This window comes from Podarcis gaigeae, assembly GCF_964106915.1.
Source record: "Podarcis gaigeae genome assembly, chromosome: 1".
Classification (NCBI taxonomy): domain Eukaryota; kingdom Metazoa; phylum Chordata; class Lepidosauria; order Squamata; family Lacertidae; genus Podarcis; species Podarcis gaigeae.
In genome coordinates, this window is record NC_139678.1 from 87716081 (window position 1) to 87738825 (window position 22745).

Genomic DNA, 22745 nt, shown 5'->3' on the forward strand with positions numbered 1-22745 from the left:
AGACTGTGTGTAAACCCAGCCACATTGCTGTCCTTGGCCACACAGCTGCAACCTATTAAGAGAAATGTTTCCACTTGCAAAATTGTTGCCTGATAATTTCATCTGGTGCACTCTAATATTCATATTAATAAAAAGAGTAAATAAACACTAGATTCAGCTGAATCCCAAACAAAATCAGGTCATTATGTGGGGATCAGGGCTTGAGGCGAATCGGGCTCAGGCTCATCCTGGGTGTATCAGGCCACCCAGAGTGACCCAGCGTTGTCAAGAAGTAGGTCATCAAGCAGATAGGCTACACCTGAGTGTCTACTTCACCTGAGTGTCTGCCACAGGGAAACGAGCTTGCAGAGGGACCCCCTGCAGGATGGAACCCTCCTGCTCTGAAACAGAACGGTGGGAAAGGAGAGGCATCAGTTCCTTCTTCCCCTGTTCCCCCCTCCTGACTTTATGTTTAAATAGGATTGAAAAGAAAGGTGCAGAATTATTTGGTATTTGGATGCGGGTGGCGCTGTGGTCTAAACCACATAGCCTAGGGCTTGCTGATCAGAAGGTCGGTGGTTTGAATCCCCGCGATGGGTTGAGCTCCCGTTGCTCAGTCCCAGCTCCTGCCTACCTAGCAGTTCAAAAGCACGTCAAAGTGCAAATAAATAAATAGGTACCGCTCCAGTGGGAAGGTAAACAGCGTTTCCATGCGCTGCTCTGGTTCACCCGAAGCGGCTTAGTCATGCTGGCCACATGACCCGGAAGCTGTATGCCAGCTCTCTCAGCCAATAAAGCGAGATGAGCGCCACAATCCCAGAGTTGTCCGCAACTGGACTTAACAGTCAGGGGTACCTTTACCTTTACCTTTATACTGATCTGTTTACTTAAATGTCTGAGCACTGGGTCAGACTGGACCACCAGACATCCTGTTCCCCCACTTCCCTTTCTTTCCTTCCTCTCCATTACTTATATGCACATAGCATGTTGTCTTGGTTTCTTATAGTATAGTTTGTATTGTTTGACTGCTTTCCTTTTGGTTTCTTTTTGGAAAATGCTATTTTTAAATAGCTATTAATTAAGAACTATATTAGAGTTTTAAAAACATTAACCCAACATTAGACCCACCCAAAACTGCTTTGTGGGTGACTCTGGGCTGGGTGTTCTTCTGGTCAGCCTGGATATCATCAGGGCCAATAAGAGCCCCCAAATTGGGTTGGAGGGCAAATGCTATATTGTGGAAAGCATGGCCATTTGTAAATATATCCTGGTTCAAACAAACACTTCCTACACATAGTCTCAGTTTTCATTTCACACACTACAAGCCTGAGATGACAACACAGCAAGCTTGTGTAATGTATGGTTCAAATTCCGACTCAGCCATGAAGCTCACTGGTTGCTCTCAGGTGATAACTCAACTTAACTCACACAGTTGTTGTGAGGATAAAATAGGGAGGGTGTGCGCTCCCTGAGCTCAGTAGAGGCAGGGTGCGATGAACGTGTAATAAATAAATAAGGAACAGAACCAATGCAGAGAATTGTTGGACGGAAATTTCCGGCACCAGCCCTGTAAAATTCCTTTTCCTAATATGCTGAACCATGAGCTTGCCTGGCCTGTTCTGAAGCCGGCATTTGTTTCCTCCCCGAGTTTTTATTTCAGTGCCAACAAACTGCAGCCATCAAAAAGTTCCCAGACATTTAATAGATGTGCATTCATGTAAGTATATCATATTTCCCTCCAGATATAGCTTCAAAAAAAAAAAGCAAGCAAAATCTTATCCAGCATTCTCATGATTTGTTTGACCTTTACAAGTTCGCTTCTGTGTGGTTAGCTGGTTCCTAAAGTGGCAGCTCTGGCTCCATTGTGAGCAAAGTTGGACGATGGTTGGAAATGCCAGAAACCTTTAATGGGGGGGTGGGGGTGGAAGGCAACAGCAAGACTGCAGGTTTAAGCGTCAAAAGGTCCAAAGGGGTCTCAATGGGATTCCTAGGAATTCAACAGAAAGAGGCTTTTCCAGTCAGACACAGGGAGTTCATGCAGATGGTCCATGACACCCCCTCTCTGTTTTGTGGCTAGCTAATTGTTTTGCCACATCCGGTAGCTCTTAACCAAAAAAGAAAAATCTTTCTCGACTTCTGCGTCATATAACATTTTATAGGAATCCTGACTTCAGGCCTGCTGTTACAGGCACATATCACTTTTTCAGGGATAACAGTCCCTCTTCTTTTCTCTCTCTCTTTTTTCCAGTGGAAATAGATGAATGATGACCCACTTGGTAAAAGCTTGCAAGGATCAGGAGAGGGCACTTTGGTTCCCATTGGGAAGCACCTCTGATCTGAACATCAGATCCACATATTTCCAATTTTGGGGGTGGGTGGAAGGGACAAGGAACAGGAGGGAACTGCCAGTGGCGTAGCGTGGGGGGTGCAGGGGGGCCGGCCACACCAGGCACAACATCTGGGGGTTACGGTTAGGGGGCGCAAATCCACGGGTTAGGGGGCACAAATCCACGGGTTAGGGGGCACAAATCCACGGGTTAGGGGGTGCAAATTACTTGCCTTGCCCCGGGTGCTGACAACCCATGCTACGCCACTGGGAACTGCTGCCCAAAGCTATGAGATCTTGATGGGTGTAATCTGCATAAAATCTACCTGTCTCTTTGGGAGAGGGAATAATTAAAATGGCTGCATAAACATAAAACAGAAGAATTCCCTCCTGCATTGATGATTCTACAAATCTGCAATCTTCATGAATGCAGAGAGAAACTTTTTAATGTGATGGCAGCCCACCCCCCACCCCACCCCATCCAAAACAATGGTTTCTCATAGGCTTGGGAGCTTAGATGCAGTGATGAAGTACTCCCTCTGACAGTGTCATGTGTCCTATGGAGACATCTTGGTTGGTTGGATCAGAGCAGGAGGAGGATTGAAATGAGAATGTGGAAGTGGTGGAATCAGATTTTTTTTGGGGGGGGTGGCCCAGAGGACAAGGAAGCACCAATCTGGAGCCAGGGTCAGGGGCTGAGGAGACAGTCAGGAAAGAAGCCCACCTCAGTGCCACCAGACATCCCAAGCACCACACCACAGCCAACGGACATGACTGGAGTTGCCTCCCACAAGTGAAAAGCCCCCCTACACACACACCTCTGGGAATATGCCTGGACATAGACCAGATAGTGTTCTGAAATGTTCTGAAGCCGCTGCCCCCCCCCCCCAGTCAACACCAGTTCTGAGAACTACCTGCTGCTTCCTCATTCAGGAGCACTTCCATTTTATGTCATTTCTTGTAGATCATACCTCTTTGGCACAGCTTTGTGCTAACCAGTGTGGCCAAAGACAGCTGCTACAGATTGATGTAAAGTGAGTGACACTGGCAAATAACAACAAAGGAGAGAGTGAGCAGCCAGAATCTCTTCAGAAAATTGTTTTAAGTTGAAATAAATAACTCACAGTATACCAAAGTCGCCGCTAGTGTTGAAGCTCATTGGCATCTTTTTGCCATGTGCAGTAGTGATATTTTGATCGATAGGATGCAGCAGCTAGACTGGTGACTGGGAGCGGCCGCCAAGACCACATAACACTGGTCTTGAAAGACCTACACGGCTCCCAGTACGTTTCCAAGCACAATTCAAAGTGTTGGTGCTGACCTTTAAAGCCCTAAATGGCCTCGGCCCAGTATACCTGAGGGAGCGTCTCCACCCCCATCGTTCTGCCCAGACACTGAGGTCCAGCGCCAAGGGCCTTCTGGTGGTTCCCTCACTTCAAGAAGCCAAGTTACAGGGAACCAGGCAGAAGGCCTTCTCGGTAGTGGCGCCCTCCCTGTGGAACGCCCTCCCACCAGATGTCAAAGAGAAAAACAACTACCAGACTTTTAGAAGACATCTGAATGCAGCCCTGTTTGGGGAAGCTTTAAAGGTTTAATTGATTGTTGTATTTTAATATTCTGTTGGAAGCTGCCCAGAGTGGCTAGGGAAACCCAGCCAGATGGGCGGGGTATAAATAATAATACATTATCATCATCATCATCATCATCATTACACTCTTACTTCCTTTTGCACCTCACCTGAGCACAACCTAGCTTTTTTAAAAAAAATTACCAGCAGCTGTTTCTACTGAATGTAGTCTTCCTATCTTGATTTCAAAGTTCAGTATAAATGTAACCCAGTTTCATTTTCCTCATCCAGGCACCAGGGAAAGACAGTTTAGCATCTTGCTGATATATTCCGATCTTTCTGTCCTGGGTTGTATTAATTCCTGTGGGCATATTAAACATTTTACAGGAGCATAAGACAATAAAAAGAGCCTCCTGGGTCAGGCCAATGGCCCATCTAGTCCAGCATCCTGTTCTCAGAGGGGCCAACCAGATGCCTGGGGGAAATCCAAAAGCAGAACCTGAGCACAAGAGCACACACACACCCCTTTCTGTGGTTTCCAACAACCAGTAGTCAGAAGCACCGCTGCCTCCGACTGTGGAGGCAGAGCACAGCCCTCTCCTCCATGAATTTAGCTAATCCTTGTTTAAAGCTATCTAGATTGGTGGTCATCACTGCCTCCTGTGGGAGTGAGTTCCACAGTTTAACTATGCACTCCTTCACTCAGCATAGTGCCACTTCTACTTACATAAGCTGTTTGCAATGCAACATTTTATTTCATAAATGCATATTTTATGCAGAAAACGGCCATGTGTGCGCATCTGCTGAAAAGTAGCACTCAAGATGATTTATGTTTTGAATGCTTGTATTAAACATGAGTTTGTGCTTGACAGCCTGAAATCCCCTGACCTTAACTGAGACGAACAGATAAAAGTCAACAGGCAGCAAAAGAGACCACTGCCTTTCACCTGAAAAGAACAATGCTGAATAATGTAGGAAGCAGATTGGGGCTGCAATCTTAATCCCACTTACCTGCGAGTAAACCCCACTGAATTCAGTGGTACTTACTTCTGAGTACAGATTTAGGTAGGTAGCTGTGTAGGTCTGACGCAGTCGAAATAAATTTTAAAAAATTTAAAATTGTCCAGTAGCACCTTAGAGACCAACTCAGTTTGTTCTGGGCATAAGTTTTCATGTGCATGCATACTTCTTCAGATACTTACTTCTGAGTAGATATGATTAGGATTGGAATTTTAGTGCATATGCGCTGCCTCTGGCAACAAACAACTTATACACACACAAAGTAAACAAACAACACTTCAGAGAAAAAGCTTGATAGCATTATGCATGAATGAATAAAATGTATATAATGTAACTCGCAAAGCAATTTACACCTCTATTTACCTGTAATTAACTGACATGCTAAAGAGATTGTTCTGTCAGTGCAAGCATTTCTGCTTGCCTGAGGGAATGATCTCTGCTCTCCTCCCCCCTCTTGGCTGTTCTGGGGATTCTCCCAATTTTCCCTGAGGAGAGCGTGGGGCGACATGGAGAGGGGAGGAGTGGGGGGACGATCCCATTGTGCTTCGGGCTGGCTTCCACTAGTGCACCAGGTTAGTTGAATCCAGCCCTAAGATTCCCATCAATAGATGAAACTTTACTTTCAGTCCTTGGCTTCAGCACCATGGGTAAGTTGTATATGCTCCATTGCATGCATATTTCTTTCTTTAAACAAACTAAAAAACTTATAGGAAACTAAGGCAGAAAACATTCATAGCAAGAGTCTGTGCCATGATGGAAATCAAATAGAAGTCAGATAGAAGGAAATCGGCTTGATCGTACATTTTCAACGGAATCCTCCAACATTCTTATTTGAATGACCCCTTTGTGTCCAAACATCCTTAGGCTGCAGTCCTATACACACTTACCTGGCCTGGATGTAAGTCCCATTACACAGTTAGGAGACACTCCTATGCACACTTACTTGGGAGCAAGCTTTGCTGAACTCTGGACTGCATTATGAGCATGACTAATAACTTGTGAGATTGGCAAGGAGCCTATGACATCCTAGGAAGCAAAAGTTCAATAGCAGATTGACACTGGTGTGCCCCTAGGCTCTTCAGAAAAGAAAAGAAATTAAAATCAGGAAAGATCAGCTCATGGAAACACTGATGGATTGGGGTGGCAGAGAGGGGGAGCTGATTTATATGCAGTCGAAACCAAGCTGCCGGGCTCCTGCCAAGCCATATAGATGTGGTGGCAAGACAAACAGAGAACTTGCAGAGCAGCCTGTGTAAATATAAACACCAGCACACGTGATGTGGTTCACAGAGTTCAAGCAAACACTTGAGAACAACGGGGAAGCAATTGCAAAGTTTAAGCCACCCTGAGGATGGCTTGAAAGACAAAAGAGAAAGGTTACAAGGGGGGGGATCTCTTCTCATTCCCAGCCACTTTTGTCTTTTTTGAGCACTATTTTATCAAGCCACACGTTCCAATTACATAATTAATGGAAGCAGATGATGCGTGGCTATTTCAGAACAATTTTTTTTGTTCTTGTACCTCCTATTTTCATTGCAAAACTGTTGAGAACAAAGTACAAATTTCCTTTTGCCACTTCATTCGTGAACTGTGAACCCCTTATTCATTCCTACCCCAGCAGAAATCTGTCATTTAAACTTTTCCAGAAATAGAAAATGAACTGTGGCTTTTTGGGTGCAGACATGTGAAAAAATGGAAATTGGGAGACTTTCTGCAGTGGAGATGACCATAGCAGGGCACTTGAAATTTGTTTTCAGTTTCATAAGCATAAGTCATTTAGTAAACTAAAATTGAGCGCAAAGGCCTGGGCCATGAGTCCTTCAGGCTGGTAGACACAAAAGGGCCTTCTCAGTAGCAGCCCCATCATTGTGTAACTCTAGATGGCCACTGGGAGAACAGAATGCTGGACTGAATAGGTCTCTGGCCTGATCCAGCAGGACTTAGACTCTTCTGTTCTTAACTCCTTCCCATAGAAAGTTCAATTGGCTCCCTTGGTGACTGATTGTAAACAATCTCCAAAGACCTGGCTCTTTACACCCACTTTGAACTGATTAAGATTCTGTTTTCTGCTGCTCAGTCAAAGTTTTAACTGTTGTTGCAATCTTACTGCTGATTTCAGAAGGAAATGGTTTTAGATGGTTATTATTGTGAATTTTGTATTTGACTTTTAACCTGTTGGATAATGATTTTATGTTGCAAACTGCCTTCTGAGACGGTTGCTTTGGCCCTGAAAGGTGGTATAAAAATATTGAAATAAAAATGTATTTATGCTTTTACAGACCTGCTCCTGTACAGTGGGGGTTTTGTGATTCCCTGAACTCCCTTAAATTTTATTTTGTATGTGCCTGTATGGAAAATGCAAAGATCTGTCTAAAAGAGAGAGAAAAGCACTGGCTGGGAATCATGGATCAGTTTTCACCATAAAAACTAATAGATTTTAATGAGTGCCTGTTTCATGCTCATAGCTGTTGTCAAAAGGGCATGTCATCATACAATAACCTTCCAACTCCTTCCCCTGGGGTTCATCAAAGGCGGCTGGGCACTTAATTTATTACAAAGACAGGTGCCACAGACAGCAACAAAAAGGAGAAAATCAAAACCACTATGCCAAGAACAGAAAGGCTGGGGAAAAACAACCACCCCAGTCCCAAACAAACAAACCAGAATGCGTAATTTGGCTGACTTACGCATCAGCTACTCACATGCTCAGATGACCCATGTGTTGACGACATTCTGGTTGGAGCCTTTTCGGGATTAGCCAAAAGTGTCCTGCGAACTCACTGCAAAAAGAAATTGACACTACCTCCTTCTCTCTCTCTCTCTCTCTCTCTCTCTCTCTCTTCTTCCCTGCCTGTGAAACTTTGACTGCAGCAGCACCCCACATCACCATTCCCTTGTATGCAAGTGTTTAGATGACTTCTCTAACGTTCAGCTGAAGCCTCTCCAGAAACCAATAGCCACCCAATTTTAATTAAATAGTAAGGGTGATTGGGAGGGATGCCTAAAGTTATTTTAATTAATTTATCTCTTTGGGAGCAAAGCACTTGAATGAAGGAATCTCATGATGTCAGTGCAATGATATCCAGTCAGCTATATTTGCATTCCACCTCCTCAGGGGTTTTTAGCATTGTTTTCTATTGAACAAACATTACTCTTTCTTTTTCCTCCACACCCTTGTTTCTTTCTGGCTTGGCTGCAAAACAGTCACGTACCTGGGTCACCTAACAGTAGGTCTGAAAAACACATTACCATCTACAGCAAAGAAGGATCCCCCCCCCAATATAATCAGATTAAGACTAGGGTGTTTGGAAAGGAAACGACAAACTGACTTAAGACAGGGAAAGTCGGTGGCCCTCCAGGTGTTGTTGGACTTCAACTCCCATCAGCCCCAGCCAGTAGGGCCAATGGGTAAGGATAGTGGATGTTGCAGCCCAGCAGAGTCTGGAGGGTCCAAAAATTTCCCCATCCCTGACCCAAGAAATGCTGGCTCAAGCCAAAGGCTCATTTAGTCCAGCAATCAGTTTTCAACAGCTGTGAGCCTGGTGCCCCCTGGAAGCTCTCAAATAGGTCATGAATGTGATGCTTTGCTGTCCCCACATATTCATCGGAATTACCTGATACTCAGAAGCATGCTGCCTTCTGTAGATGGATGATCTCTTCTGGCAGCTCACAATCACGCAACTGAGCTGTCCTTCATTGATTTCTCCACTCCTCTCTTAAGGATACTGAAATCCCCTTTGCACATACTCACTGCTGAGTGGAAGGCATGACATAGGGTGTTCCATGTGTGCGTGAATTCCACAACCAAGCGAGCAAAGCTGATCAACAGGGCTGGCCCATCACATTCTGTTGCCCTCTCCCACCCAAACAAGATGTGCTGTGCATTGTGATTCAACCAGGGTCACTTGGGATGGCATGTGGGTAGAATGCTGGAGTACAGCACTCTGGCCCCAGCATCCATTAAAATATTTCAAGGAACTCGGGGGTAAATCTTCATATCTGACACAGCCTCTCTGACACTGCTGTCTCCAAGCAGCCTCCTGGCTTTGTTGTGTTGTTGGGCCTGATAACGCTACTGCCCAAAGGTCAGTAATTAAATGGAGAAAACCTGGCACTCATACCTCCACTGTGTAGACTAACATCACAAGGAAGCAGTTCACACACAACAATGGATGCAGGCAAACGGGGCCAGAGCTCATGGGAACACACCTTGGGACAATGAATTCTTTAATTTAATTAAGCATTGCTTGAAGAAAGCTAGCTTATGTTCTGGATCAGTCACCGACTTCAGGGAACCTTCAGCATGGTGCTACCAATGGGCTCCCTTCCCGCAGCTATGATTGCACAGCATTTTTTGTTACTTCTGCAGCCCCAATAGCAAAAGCACTCAGTGCCCTCTTTGCCCTGGATGTCATTTTTGCCATGGAGGAGCACAAGTGCCCCTTTTGAAAAGAATCCAAGTATGGCTCCCATCTGCAGTGCCCACCCATCTTCTTAATGTGCCCCAAAGACAGTGACACACCTTATAGAACTGTGTAGTCAATAGATTTCATATATCTATACGCTGGATTTTCTATGAAATTATAGATAGATAGGAATGTCCACCACTAAAATGGCAAGCCGTGGGTCCAATGGCAAGTGACAGCACGGCTGGGTCAGGCAAGTTATGAACCTCCCTGAGTCCCTGGGGCCTTCAACTAGTGCCCAACCTTGCTGAACTCTGGCAGCAGACCCACTTGCATTGGTCTTGAACCCAGTGGGGGTGGAGAGCAGGTGGGGGCAGGGCTGGCACACATACCAAGGGTGTGGTGCACATCTTGGCAGTGTGGTGCGCCTCCTGGGGGTGTGTGGTGCTCAGCGCAGGCAGAGGGGCAGCCGCAATGGCACCCCGCCGGGATTGTGCTGCCAGGGGTGGTGCGCTCCCCCCTCACTCCTCTTCCTCCACCAGTGGCTCAACCTACCACCAGTCACCTTTATTGAATGATGCTATTACAGTATTCCAAGACAGGAATTCTCTCTCCTGTCTCCATACTGTTGGTACTCCCATAATTTTTTGTGTGTCTGATCTTAGACAGCATTTCTCCACCTAAGCTAAAAGAAATCCCAGATGCTTTTGCCTTTATTAATAGAGAAAATAGCTCAGCCTCCTGGTCATCTGAGCTGACATTGCTGGGAGATTTTTTTAATAAAAAAATGTGGTACACCCCATTTCTCATATGATTCTGTCGAAAAGCCAGCATTCCCCCTAATCATCATAATAGGCTTCCACGAACTGACTCAGTCTTAATGATCCATGTAAAAATCCATAAGTCTGTAGAAACAATAAGGTACAGGGAGAGGTTTTTATTTGGGTCCTGTTGTGGATGGCTGGAAAGGTATCCACGGGTAGTGCCAATTGGATGTGTGCATATATATATTATATATACTTTAACACCCTGAACCTTGGCAACATTTACTTGGAAGTAAATCTCGTTGATTTCATTGGAGCTTACTTCCAAGTAAGTGTGTGCACAGCCTAAGTCAGAGAGATTGATTGTATTATTTTAAAACTTTCTGCGTCAATATCGTCTGTCACTGACCAAATACCTCATCTCATCCCCTCAGAGACTCTATAACCTAATCTGGCTGAGTCAGAGTACAGAGTTCCTGAAAGAGGTCCTATAAAAACTGAGCAATGGAAGTAAGCAAGAGAAAGACTACCCCTCCCTCACAAGCCTCATTCTCTCCTAAGTTGTTCCATGCAGGAAAGAGAGAGGGATCAAACTAATGAATCTGTTTTGTGGTCTCAAACTTCTAGGAAAAACGCAATTCAGAAACAACAATTCCTTTTATTTGTGAGTGCAGTTGGAGTAGCAGGATCTGTTGCCCCTCAGATGGCAGATTTGTGGGTACCTCTAAAGGGAAAGAATTGTCATTATTCCCTTCACCATTTTAGCTTTCTGTCCCAATCATCAAGTCTTGGGATATTTCTGAGTTGTAGAAAAGCCACTGCCGTCTTTACAAAGAGGTTAACGGCTGATGTAGTAGGTTCATTGTGGGAAGGCCGTCAAAGTCTCACTTCCATGAAGCTCACTGTACTGCCAGAGGGGATCTAATTTGCTTCACAGGGCCGTCTGGAGATCACAAATGGGTTGGACAAAACAACAACACATATAAAACAATCTGTACATTGAAATATCATTGCACTTTTTTCTGGGGTACTCAGGGGTACTCAGTACTGGCACATTCCTCTTTTTTTAGAAGGAAAGCACTGGTTAAAAGTGTGGCACCTACTGTAACAACTTCATGTATCAGCATCTTTCTTTTCTAGAAGTAAAGTACTGGAAATACCTCGGGTTAAGAACTTAATTCATTCCAGAGGTCCGTTCTTAACCTGAAACTGTTCTTAACCTGAGGTACTACTTTAGCTAATGGGGCCTCCTGCTGCCGCACCGCCAGAGCACGATTTCTGTTCTCATCCTGAAGTAAAGGTCTTAACCTGAGGTACTACTTCCAGGTTAGCACAGTCTGTAACCTGAAGCATTTGTAACCCGAGGTACCACTGTATAACCACCATCAGCCCATAAACAGACATATTGTCTCTCTCTTTATCACACTTCAAGGCTCTAACGAGATACCTATCATTCCCATTTTATCATGTCATTTCTTAAGGATGACCCAAGAACTCAGGAGTGACTTCTGACATTACCTCAAGGTGCAAATGAGTAGGCAGGAACTCAAGCAAGAGGGTTGTGTGCAGCCTATGCACTGAGATGCAGGCAGTGAAGAAGAAGAAGAAGAGTTTGGATTTGATATCCCGCCTTTCACTCCCTTTAAGGAGTCTCAAAGCGGCTAACATTCTCCTTTCCCTTCTTCCCCCACAACAAACACTCTGTGAGGTGAGTGGGGCTGAGAGACTTCAGAGAAGTGTGACTGGCCCAAGGTCACCCAGCAGCTGCATGTGGAGGAGCGGAGACGCGAACCCGGTTACCCAGGATTACGAGACTACCGCTCTTAACCACTACACCACACTGGCACCTCTTCAAGATATTCAAGAATTATTAGAAATGGGGTTAAATAACTCATATAGAAAATGCAGGCCATACACACCAGTCTGTCTGTCAAATAGTTTAGGTACCATTAAAACTTGGTGAGATAGTTATAAAATGTTGTCATAATCTACAAATTGCCCACTTTGCTTAATTCATTATAATAACCAAATCTGGCATTCCCAGGCACAGATTTTCAGTTATCATGATGGAGAATATGAGACAGATTGTATCTGGTACTATGTACACTGAATTTCATTGAGATCAGAACAGCCTTCCTCTCCCCCCCCCCCCCCGCCCTCATTATAGAATGCACTTTGAAGGGTTTATCTCCTTTATCTCTGGTAATGATAAAGTGGAAGTAAGTTTATTGATACGGATAAATCAGTGTGAGATCAGCTTTGGCCCCTTGCATTTGTCAAATCAGAAAGATGCTAATAAAAGACATCATTCCACCCAAAAGCGTTTTGAAATCCATGAGTGGAAAGCACAGTGTACAAGGCCATTTAATTCAGACCACTCATTAAATAGCCACAAACTGTTCTATTCTCTAAACTGAAGCAGACTAGAAAATAGAATGAGAGGCAAACAGCAGTTAAAAGATGTCCCCATCCTCCCTCACTATCTCCTCTCCTCTACATCTACAGACTCCAGTTTATGACCCATACAATTAGTATATTTATATATTCCGTTCCTCTGCTTCCAAGTTCTGCATCCCTGCATATCCACCATAGATTGCAACAGACTGTCACTTTGTTACCACTTCAGGTCTACAGATCAAACTGGTCTTGCCAAATCAAGGTACATATGTTTAATATGGCCACTGAGCACTTAAATATTTTCCAGGAGATGCTCCATTTGGTGTCTATTGATGTTTTTCAATACAGTGCTAAAAAGAGTGGCGAGGTAGGCAAGATACGACAAGGTGAGGAGGAGTGAAAGAGTTAAAAGCTTCCAGCTCTCCTGCACACAAACACACAGCCCAATGGTATTGTACCTTCTGCCAGTCTAACACTCTACATGTGTTCTTTACAGGGCAGGTATGCCAAACATGATAGTGATTAACTGATGTACTGCACCAGAGTTACAAACAAACTGGGAACAATATTTCTTAATACTTCCCTCTCACTCCCCCTCTCCTTTCCCCATGTGGGCCTTTGGTAGAGGCCACGCTATGTTATATTAGACTAGATTAAGGAAGCAGACAGCTGAATGCTTTAAGTCTGAGAGGCCTGGGCCGTGATTTTTACTGGTGGAATGCACTGTGGATATTCTCTCCTGGCTTCTTAAAAAATGGAAGAATGAAAATAGCTTAGATGTTTGAAAGGGCTTTATTTTCAACATGTCACCCTGCCACAGACATTTTCTGGCAAAGCCTCATGCTGAGTCACTAAGGGGGAGTCTTATGGAACCCAGCCTCTTGGATAATGACGTTGTCCCGAGTGAATCTCCACCCCTCCCCGTCTCTCCCACTTCTTCATTCATCGTCATCATTTCCTCCACGGGTGCCACTAAATACCCTCTGTCTTGGAGCTCTTTGCTCTCCTACCTCACCAGGTTCTGGGAAATGGAGGGTCCGGAATGCTTTCTATTGACAAAGTGTCAGCCAGCTGCTCTGGGTCTCCCATTATTTCCCAACTTTTCCACTCATCTGCCTGTGAGCTGTGACCTCCCACAACCCCCTGTTGTAAATCTATACTGTCTTCCTCTTCCTCTTCCCTGGAAGGGTCAGGATGGGGAAGCAGTCTCCACCACTCCTCCTCCCCTGCCCAGTCCCTGAAATCGGGATTCCAGAACTTACAGCTGTCAGTTCTAAGGGAAGGCAGGCAATGATCCACAGCTCAGGTGTGGCTCGCTAGCTCAGGGAGAAGGCGTGTGATTTGTCAGCTGGAGTAGGGTCGGGACAGGTGAGGGTCACATGCCTCATCAAGCCCAGAAGGTATAACAGGAAAACCGTCCTGGCCAGGCCTGTGTGTTTTGAGATGCCCAAATGCCTTTTGCACCTCTGCAGTCCACTGGAATGGCTTCCTGCCCTTCCAAGAATCTGTGAGGGGCATAGTGAGTCTTGAACAGGCCATCACAAACTTGTGGTAATAGTTGGCAAACCCATTGAACCTCTGCAGATCTTTCTTCATCTTGGGCACCTGCCACGAAACTACGCTCTGCACCTTAGCAGGATCCATCTGCACACACACACATACACCCCAGGCATGAGGCAGCAACCCAGGAAATCTTCCATTGAGATGCAGAACCAACATTTTTTCAACTTGGCATACAGCTACTGTTCTCACAGCCTCTTCAGCACCATTTTCATGTGACATACATACTGTTCTTGGTTCTCTGAATACATCAAGACGTCATTGAGGAAAACCACCATGAAACCGTCCACCACGCCTCTGAGTATGTAGTTAATGAAGGCTTGGAACACTGCTGTTTCTGACTGGAGTCCAAAGGGCATGGCCAGATACTCAAAGCTGCCATACCTCCTTCTCTGATGTGGATTAAGTTCTATGTCCCTCTCAAATCCAACTTTGTGAAGACCTTCACTGACCTCACACTTTCCAATGAATCTCCAGTCAGCAGTAGAGGATGGTGCCTTTGATGATGATGCATTAACATTGAACAACATTAGTACTATTCAAATGGTTTCTGGGGTTCCAAGTTTAACAAACAACACAGTAAGTCATCAAATGAGAGCCATTGCTGTATTGCTTTATTTCACCACTTCTAATGGATTTAGGTAGCCAGTAGCCTCACTTACTCTGGGTTAAATGTTCTCCACAATGTTTCCTGCCTTATACTCAGTCGAATAAAAATGGTCCTTCTAACTCAGCATTGTCTACCCTGACTGGCAGTGTTTTCAAAAGAGTTTCCTTGACCTACTTGGAGGCCTTTTGCTGTAGCACTAAGCTATGGCCCTTCCTAAGGCAATCATCATAGCATCCTATCTATGTACGCCTGTTAGTCCTCCAAGTGCTGTTGGGAACTGCAGCTCCCAACACCCACTGTCAGCATGACTTATGGTTAGGGCTGGGGGTGCTGTAATGTGACAACATCTAGAGGGTCACAGCTTCCCTACACCTAACTTAGGATGTGAAAGACTCTCAAATGCACACAAGACAAAGGCATGTGGTGGGAGCTCAAAATATCATACGATGGAGTTTTTGGACAGAACGTCCCATCCCTTGTGCTGAAATCAGGAACCACCACATGAGTTCTGCTATCATGAAGTCTGTACTGGAACCAGTTTTGAAGCTGCTGTCAAGTATTCCTTTGTGTGTGCTTGATCATGGCTCCCCTAACAGTCAGTTGACTGGCAGAGAGCAGCATTTCATTTTCTCTGAAACCAGCTTCCTTGCACTGGCAGATATTAGAAAAGATGTAGGAGGGAGGGAGAGAAGGAGGGAGGGCATGGAGAATGACATCTTGTCCATTTTTAGTTGTGCCAACATTCCGTTGTGTTTGAATGCCTGACAAGCTGGCGACAGAGGGAGATTTTTATCAGGTAAGTTATTACAGAGAACTGTCAGGTGAGTATGTGTGTGGTTGCTTTCTGGGTAGTTTGTTTTTCTCAAAACATAGTGAAAGTTTCCAAATCATTGCTACCAAAATGGAAGGAGGTGGAAAGGCTGCTTGTTCAAAGGGCTTTTGTTGTGCTATATATGCCATTATTTAAAATTTATTGCAAATGTGATGTGCTTTAGAAAGTTAGGTACATTAGCATTTCTCCTTTTTTAATAACCTGTGTGGGACAACAGATTCATAAACTATATGAGATGGAGGACATTATGTGCCACTTAACAAGCTATTGAACACTCTCATCCAAATTCCCTGGGGGCCTTCCAAATTTCCCAAGATTTGAGTAATTGGATGGTTAAATAAGCAATAAATAATCCTTTATTTACTTGGCTATATATTAACTTTGGGCTACAATGAGAAGAGAATAGGAAGAGCAGTGAGAATTTGAACTTTCAATGCCTGTGTATAATGGAGCACAGGTCCAAACCACCCAGCCAGCCTGAGATAAGGCCTCACAAGCCTGGGCAGGAGAAAAACTTAGGTAGCTTCCCTTTCACATTGCAACATGGTGGACTACCTTCTCTCAGCCATGAGGCAGCTACTGGGTTTTTCCCTTGCAGGAAGAGAGGGGAGGGTCTACCAGTAGCCAATAGGTAGCTGGAATTCCAAGGACAACGTTTGGGCTTCCTTCCCATATAGTTGTATTGCTTGTTGAACTCTAACTATAATATCATCGTCATTTCATGTTATTATTTAAATTGAATTACTATGACTTTTTATTATTGCTTTTTTGATAGAAGGAAATTGCTTTGGAGGTCAGCTAGTGATGGAAAGTGGTATTCAACAGTTTTAAAGAAATAAATATGAGGGAGGATGAGGAACTTGTTTGACTACATTCTAAGGGGAGACCAGGTAGCCTGAGTCATCTGATGAGTTATGACTCACTCTGCAGTTTCCGCTCCCCCTATGAGAATGCTGGTTCAAGTCTGAGTTTAAGCGTAATTGGGAGAACTGAAACAAAGAAACAAATTTATGCAATCATATTTCCCGCCCCCCATTCCTAGCCTGAGAGGGCTCCACCCTGGATATCATAGTGTTAGAGCCATCACAGTACCCCAAACATTCCATGTAGGTGCTATGATACGAGGAGAAGGAAAGATGGCTCTTTTAGAATTGGAAAGAAGATTATTAGCTTCACCAATACCATTATTTATAAGAAGCCACATTCTTGATGAATGTACTAAACTCATCTGGAAAACCAGATGAGAGGGTAACGGAAATATTCGTGCAGAGACCATTTGTATGTGACCTCAATATTACATGAAATTGCAGTGGTACCTTGGGTTAAGAACTTAATTCGTTCCGGAGGTCTGTCCTTAACCTGAAACCGTTCTTAACCTGAGGTACCACTTTAGCTGATGGGGCCTCCTGCTGCCGCATGATTTCTGTTCTCATCCTGAGATACTACTTCCGGGTTAGAGGAGTTTGTAACCTGAAGTGTCTGTAACCCGAGGTACCACTGTATTGATACTTTCCAAACAATAAACATGTATCAATTTGCATCTTTAAGTGAAAATATCCATAGGGTTTACCCTTTTGATTAGCCTAGTTTAATGTCTCAAATAAAATGGCTTAATAATGTAAAGAGCATGTGCACTGCTGTTGCTAGACTATACCTGATTTGCAGATCTAAGGTTTGCACAGAATGTTAAATTGGATCCATGCAAAAGCCATACAAATAGTGACATACTCACCAGGGAGCTGCATGCCCCATTACTCTGCATCTATGACACACGCTCAGTTATATAGATGTGTGATTATTTTACCTTGGACTTAGCCATTGGCTTCCGGAAAGTAGAGAGACATCCAAAGGGTTGTCCAAAGATTCCTTGTCTCGTTCCGTGAGTTCAGCATGACGCCTTTCAGTCTCCGCAATTCCCCCTGCACTTTTCAAAGGCTAATGGATTTGATTTTGGCAGATATTCAGTGGGCCACATGTTGGGTTTATCTGGATGATGTGATTGTTATTGGGAGAACTTTCCAGGAACATTTAAATTGCCTGGAGGATGTGTTTAACTGGCTTTCAGCAGGCTGGTTTTGAAAGCACAAGGCCATCCAACTGTGACTTGTTATAGTCCCAGGTGCAAGGCCCCAGCCACATCATTTCTTCACAAGGGCGTCTTCCCAGATCCTGCCAAGATCAATACCATTAATAAACACATGGCCCACACCGCCAATGGCGGCAACGGAGACAGGCTTTCGGAAGCTTACTCTGTGCATCTGAGTTCTGGTTTTGCTTTAGCTGATGCATTTATATGCCCTTGCCAGAAAGAAAGAAAGAAAGAAAGAAAGAAAGAAAGAAAGAAAGAAAGAAAGAAAGAAAGAAAGAAAGAAAGCTAGTCATTCAGGAAAATTTCAGTGTGTTCTACCATACAGCATAAAGTTTCGAATATGGCTTTCTGGGCCAAATTGTGGCAACTGACACAAATTCATTTCATTTGCACCGTTCACCATGGCCTGTGCTTTTGATAACATTTGGAATAGTTTATCAAGAACAAATGGAGAGAAGGAAAATATGGAAGGGCAGCAGGACCCATAACTCAGAGCAGAGCCACACCATACATTGAAAGCACATCCTGTGCACATTTAAAGCACCTGACGTCCCTTTCAAGAACCTTGGGAGCTGTAGTTTTCTTCTCACAGGGCTATGATTCCCAGCATTCTTAACAAACTACCATTCCCAGGATTCAGGGTGGGGTGGAGGAATAAGATACAGTACTTTAAATGTGTGGTGCTGATCTGCTCAATGTGCCTAGATGTAGGAAGCTTCAGGTTCAGACCCTAACATCTCAATTTAAAAGGGTCTCAAGTAGCAGAACTGGGGGAAACTGCTAACATAAAATAAAAATAAGAATGACTGTGAAGAAATTTACATCTCAACTGTTCAGCAGTCTCATAGCTATTGTACACATTCTAAAATGCCCTGATGATGGAGAGTCTCTTTGGTTGGCTTGAAATGCATTGGATACTCTTGCTACATTATTCATTAAAAACTTAGGACTCGCTCATACTTCTCTAGAAACTTCTCTAGTAGTTTTCTGCTTGCACCCTGCTTTTTAGGCACAGGTCTGAGTGGTATTCCCTTTGCCTCACCACTTTCCCCAGAAAAACCTATGATTTAATAGGTTTAACTCAATTGCAGCTTGTTCCAATTCAGAGCTAGTTTTCCCAGAGAAAAGCAGTGGGGCAAATGTTGGTTTACATAAATTGGTTACATATATTGCAAGCATGGGATAAGTACCTCTGTCTTTGACAGCATGGTGGTGCAGCCCTCTTTGCTCCTTACGATACTGTGGGTGCTTGAGAAAATATAGGCTAATCACCTAAAATGCACATGAAAACATGTATTGAAATGGATGTACTAATTCTTTTCTACAAAGCAGAATTAAGAAGAGGGCTGAATTTTAAGGTTTTCCAGATTTTTATGATGACCTCATTATTTAAATTTAAAAAGATAGGAAATAAGTGCTACTGGCTTTTAATGACTATTTTGCATCAAAATAAAAAAAATCATTCCAGTAGCACCTTAGAGACCAACTAAATTTGTTATTGGTATGAGCTTTTGTGTGCAAGGTATCTGAAGAAGTGTGCATGCACACAAAAGCTCATACCAATAACAAACTTAGTTGGTCTCTAAGGTGATACTGGAAGGAATTTTTTTATTTTGTTTTGACTACGGCAGACCAACACAGCTACCTACCTGTATCTTGCATCAGTTCAGCAAGAGAGGTCAACAGGTATAAGCAGACTCCTGTATGCATTGCTGATGAGAATGGGAATGTGTATATGGATCTGAAGCAGTCATGATGCCCAAACTCTTAATTATGGTATTCTGAATACCAATCTGCCTGGCTCAGAAGCAATACGAACTGAAATTATTCCCTTCAAAGCTCATCTGTGGCTTGGAATGGAGAAGAGATTTTTCACTTGTGCAGATTTTTAATATGGATATTTTTAGTCCAAGTCCTGGACACCAATCACACAGGGATGGGCAACTTGCTGCACCAGGTGTGGGCAAGGGATGGGTATCCTGAAGTAGCTGAAAACCAAAAATTAAACTGGATCCTCCTTTGCCTTTGGTAGCATGGTTGCAGGTATTGAGAGTGAGGGGACAAAGCCTGAGCTTTCTGAAACCCCTTTATTTTCTGACACGGCAGCAGAAAGGACTATGCCTGCCAGAGTTCTCCCAGCCATTTAAAACAGAAGAATCCTGTTCCTTACACTGAATTCAACAACTTTGAACTTGGTGCAAGAATCATCCTCTGTTAAGGGGATGTTTTGAGCCCTATAATCAAGGCAGGCCACCCTCTGCAGGGATGGGAGTATTTTCTTCTCCAAGAGCAGTGGTTTCAAACTTATCTCTGCGGTTCTCCTGGGACCATATGGATCCAGCACACTTTCAGAGCCAACAAAGCAATGGTTTTGCATATGCCCTATTATTTCCATGCTGGGTTCTTTTCCTATTCAAGTGTGCCGGGGGGGAATAACGTAAATAAAAACCCACATAAATATACCCAAATATACCCAGCGTCCAACTACTATCAAATGTTAAAAGATGTGGGGCTAGGAGAGAATCATTGCAGCCTCATCAGTAGGGTCATTCTGTCCTTTGCAAACCACTTAGAGGTTTTATTTATAGTGAAGCGCTGTACAAATTCTGTTAAACTAATAAAATTAATTCTGAACGTTCAGGCTGTTTCTTCCCTTCTGACCTTTATTCTTTAGAAATATGTTCTTTAAAGTGGCAGTTCAAGCAAGCCAACTGATTTCATATTGACTCCAAAGGACTTCCTTCCCACTCCTCCCCCCCCCCCATGCCCCACGCCACTGGCTTTATAGATATTGACTTCAGATTAAAAAAGACTAGTAGCAAATTATATAGTTCATGCAGTCTGCATGCAGCAGGATTTTCTGGAAAAGCTGGCTCCAGCGAGTCTGGCACTCCGTATCATTAGAAATATTTAAAGCCACTCTTTGGAGCCACGCAGATGGCAATGAACTTATCTGGAACTGCCTTAACTCTGTCGAGGCAGCTGGTGTCTTGAACGCTGCGAGCTCAGACAGTTGTGGCAAAAGGGCCATTGCTTTCATGATGTTTCCCTTTTCAAATATCAAGCTTTGAAGTTGGCATTTAAAAAGAGAGAGCCTGGGATGTTGCTTCTTTAAATTATATGATTTGGGGATCAATGAGGGTGAACAACAAATGAATCATCTCAGGAACAGTTCAAAAAGAAATAAAAAAGAAATCACAAACTGATTTGGGAATGTGGATCAATGAAACATGAGAAATTGAGAGAAACCAAAGATAACACATTTGCACATCCCTAGGTCTGAGTTATATGAAGGAGTGCAGGCCCGGCCATACATTAATATCACCCCTCTTTGTTTGCTCTGCAGCCTGATCAGCAGAACTGCTGGGGAGAAGGCCTTTTTTGTGGTGGCCCCATGACTATGGAATTCATTGTCTACTGACCTCTGGAAAGCTACCACATACCAGCCCTTTAGAAGATCCTTATAGACATATTTATTGTTTCAGGTGATCTGTGCATGAAGAATATTTCCTTCTTTGTATTTCTTTTAGCTAATGATTGAGGGCTGGATGTGAGCTTTTCAGTAATGTTGCCTTATTAATGCTGTTGATGTTGTAGAGAAACTGTTCTGTTTTGTATTATTCCATTAATTTTATTCTATTTTTCATTTTACCATTGTTGAAGCTGTAATTTTATATTGTCATTATGCAAGCCACCATGACAGAGTTGTCTACTGAAAGGCTGTACACACACACACTTAAATAAGTAACTAAATCAGTGTACATATAAATCTAAGCTTAATGGCACAGGTAATCTGACCTGCAACTCTGCTCATCCTTACTGCGGCTGGTCTGAAACAGGCATGGGGAAATTGTATACATGGACTGCCAGATGTTGTTGGACAGGCTGAAGCTGATGGAGACCCACAACATGCGTAGAGAGAGATGATTGCCTGGATCCGATGCTTTTCTAGGCTGCAGTCCTTTGCACCCTTCCCTGGAGTAAGTCCCACTAAAAACAGACTTCAAAAACAATTAATTACAGTAATAGGCAATTCAAACATCATGAAAACAAAAGGGTTGTGCAATATGAACAGGTTAAAACAAGGAAACCAGGAAATAAATTGGCTTTTTATATACCTGTCTCAAGGCATTCTGTGCCTCTTTATTGACTCAGGCCATTCAGTCTCACGCCTATGACTACTGTCTTCAGTTAAGCTCCTCTAACAAAACCATACACAAAGCCTCCTTCTCTCTCTCTCTCTCTCTCTCTCTCTCTCTCTCTCTCTCACACACACACACACACACACACACACACACCACCTTTCCTAAACTTGCTAATATTCTAAGGAATAACTACTAAGAAATGAATCACAGGATGACCCGGATATGCAGTGATCTCAAATCTACTGCTGGGTTCATATATATTGATGTTTGCAGCCTCTCTCATGGGCAACAACAGCCCAAAGACTTGAACACATAGCCACAGTTACTTGCACTCCCAAAACCATACCTTTGAAACAACAGCTCTGCCATCAACATTGATCTCATCATGGCATCTCCTGTCATCCAACCCAATTTGTGTTCCTTCCTCTGAACATATAAAGACTTTGCAGAACTTTGCTGTTAGAGGAACTGGACATGGAGGAAGGGGTTAATTTCCTTCATGATCACAAATCATCTGTGTATGAGACGGGCTAATGTGGAACTTATTTCCAAGTTAAACAAGCATAAGCTACAATCTTAAGCATGCTTACTGGTGGAGTAAGCCCCTCTGAACTCAACGGGACTCACTTCTTGAGTAAGTATGCTTAGATCCATGTTGTACATCAGTTTGGGGAGTTGGGAGCCAAACTTGTGTGGTTGTGGGTCTGTTCTTTGTTTGTATTTTACACTTGGAGGCTATTGTCACACTTTTTCTTATAGAATGTTTTTATTTCAGTTTGATTTCTGTTGGAAAGGCCCTGACGCTTCATTTTTATTTTTTTTATGCACACCACATCTAAATGACTATAATACAAACCCAGCTGTCCTTGTTACTTGCGTTAATATAGTTCCATTTTATATGGTGATGGGCTTTGCCTAAGGGCTGGGCTGCATGGCTCCGAATTCCCTGTTTGTCAGCATTTTGCAAGATACGACATTTTCCATGGCAGAGTGTAAGGAATTTCATAAATTTGCTGAATGGATAAAGTAAGTGCGATGCAAAACAGTTCT

General features: G+C 43.6%; 2 long non-coding RNA genes across 2 annotated transcripts in view; both read right to left on the reverse strand.

The window, feature by feature from the left end:
• Window positions 1-22745, reverse strand: part of LOC310825462 — a 369060-nt gene that overhangs the window by 317088 nt on the left and 29227 nt on the right. The gene's annotated exons all lie outside the window — the stretch shown is intronic.
• LOC310825136 lies at window positions 10742-21461 on the reverse strand. The gene is made up of 4 exons (XR_014555132.1): window positions 21349-21461; window positions 18741-18822; window positions 17266-17759; window positions 10742-11005 (listed from the first exon to the last, which is right to left on the reverse strand). It is a non-coding gene; the product is annotated as an uncharacterized lncRNA (long non-coding RNA).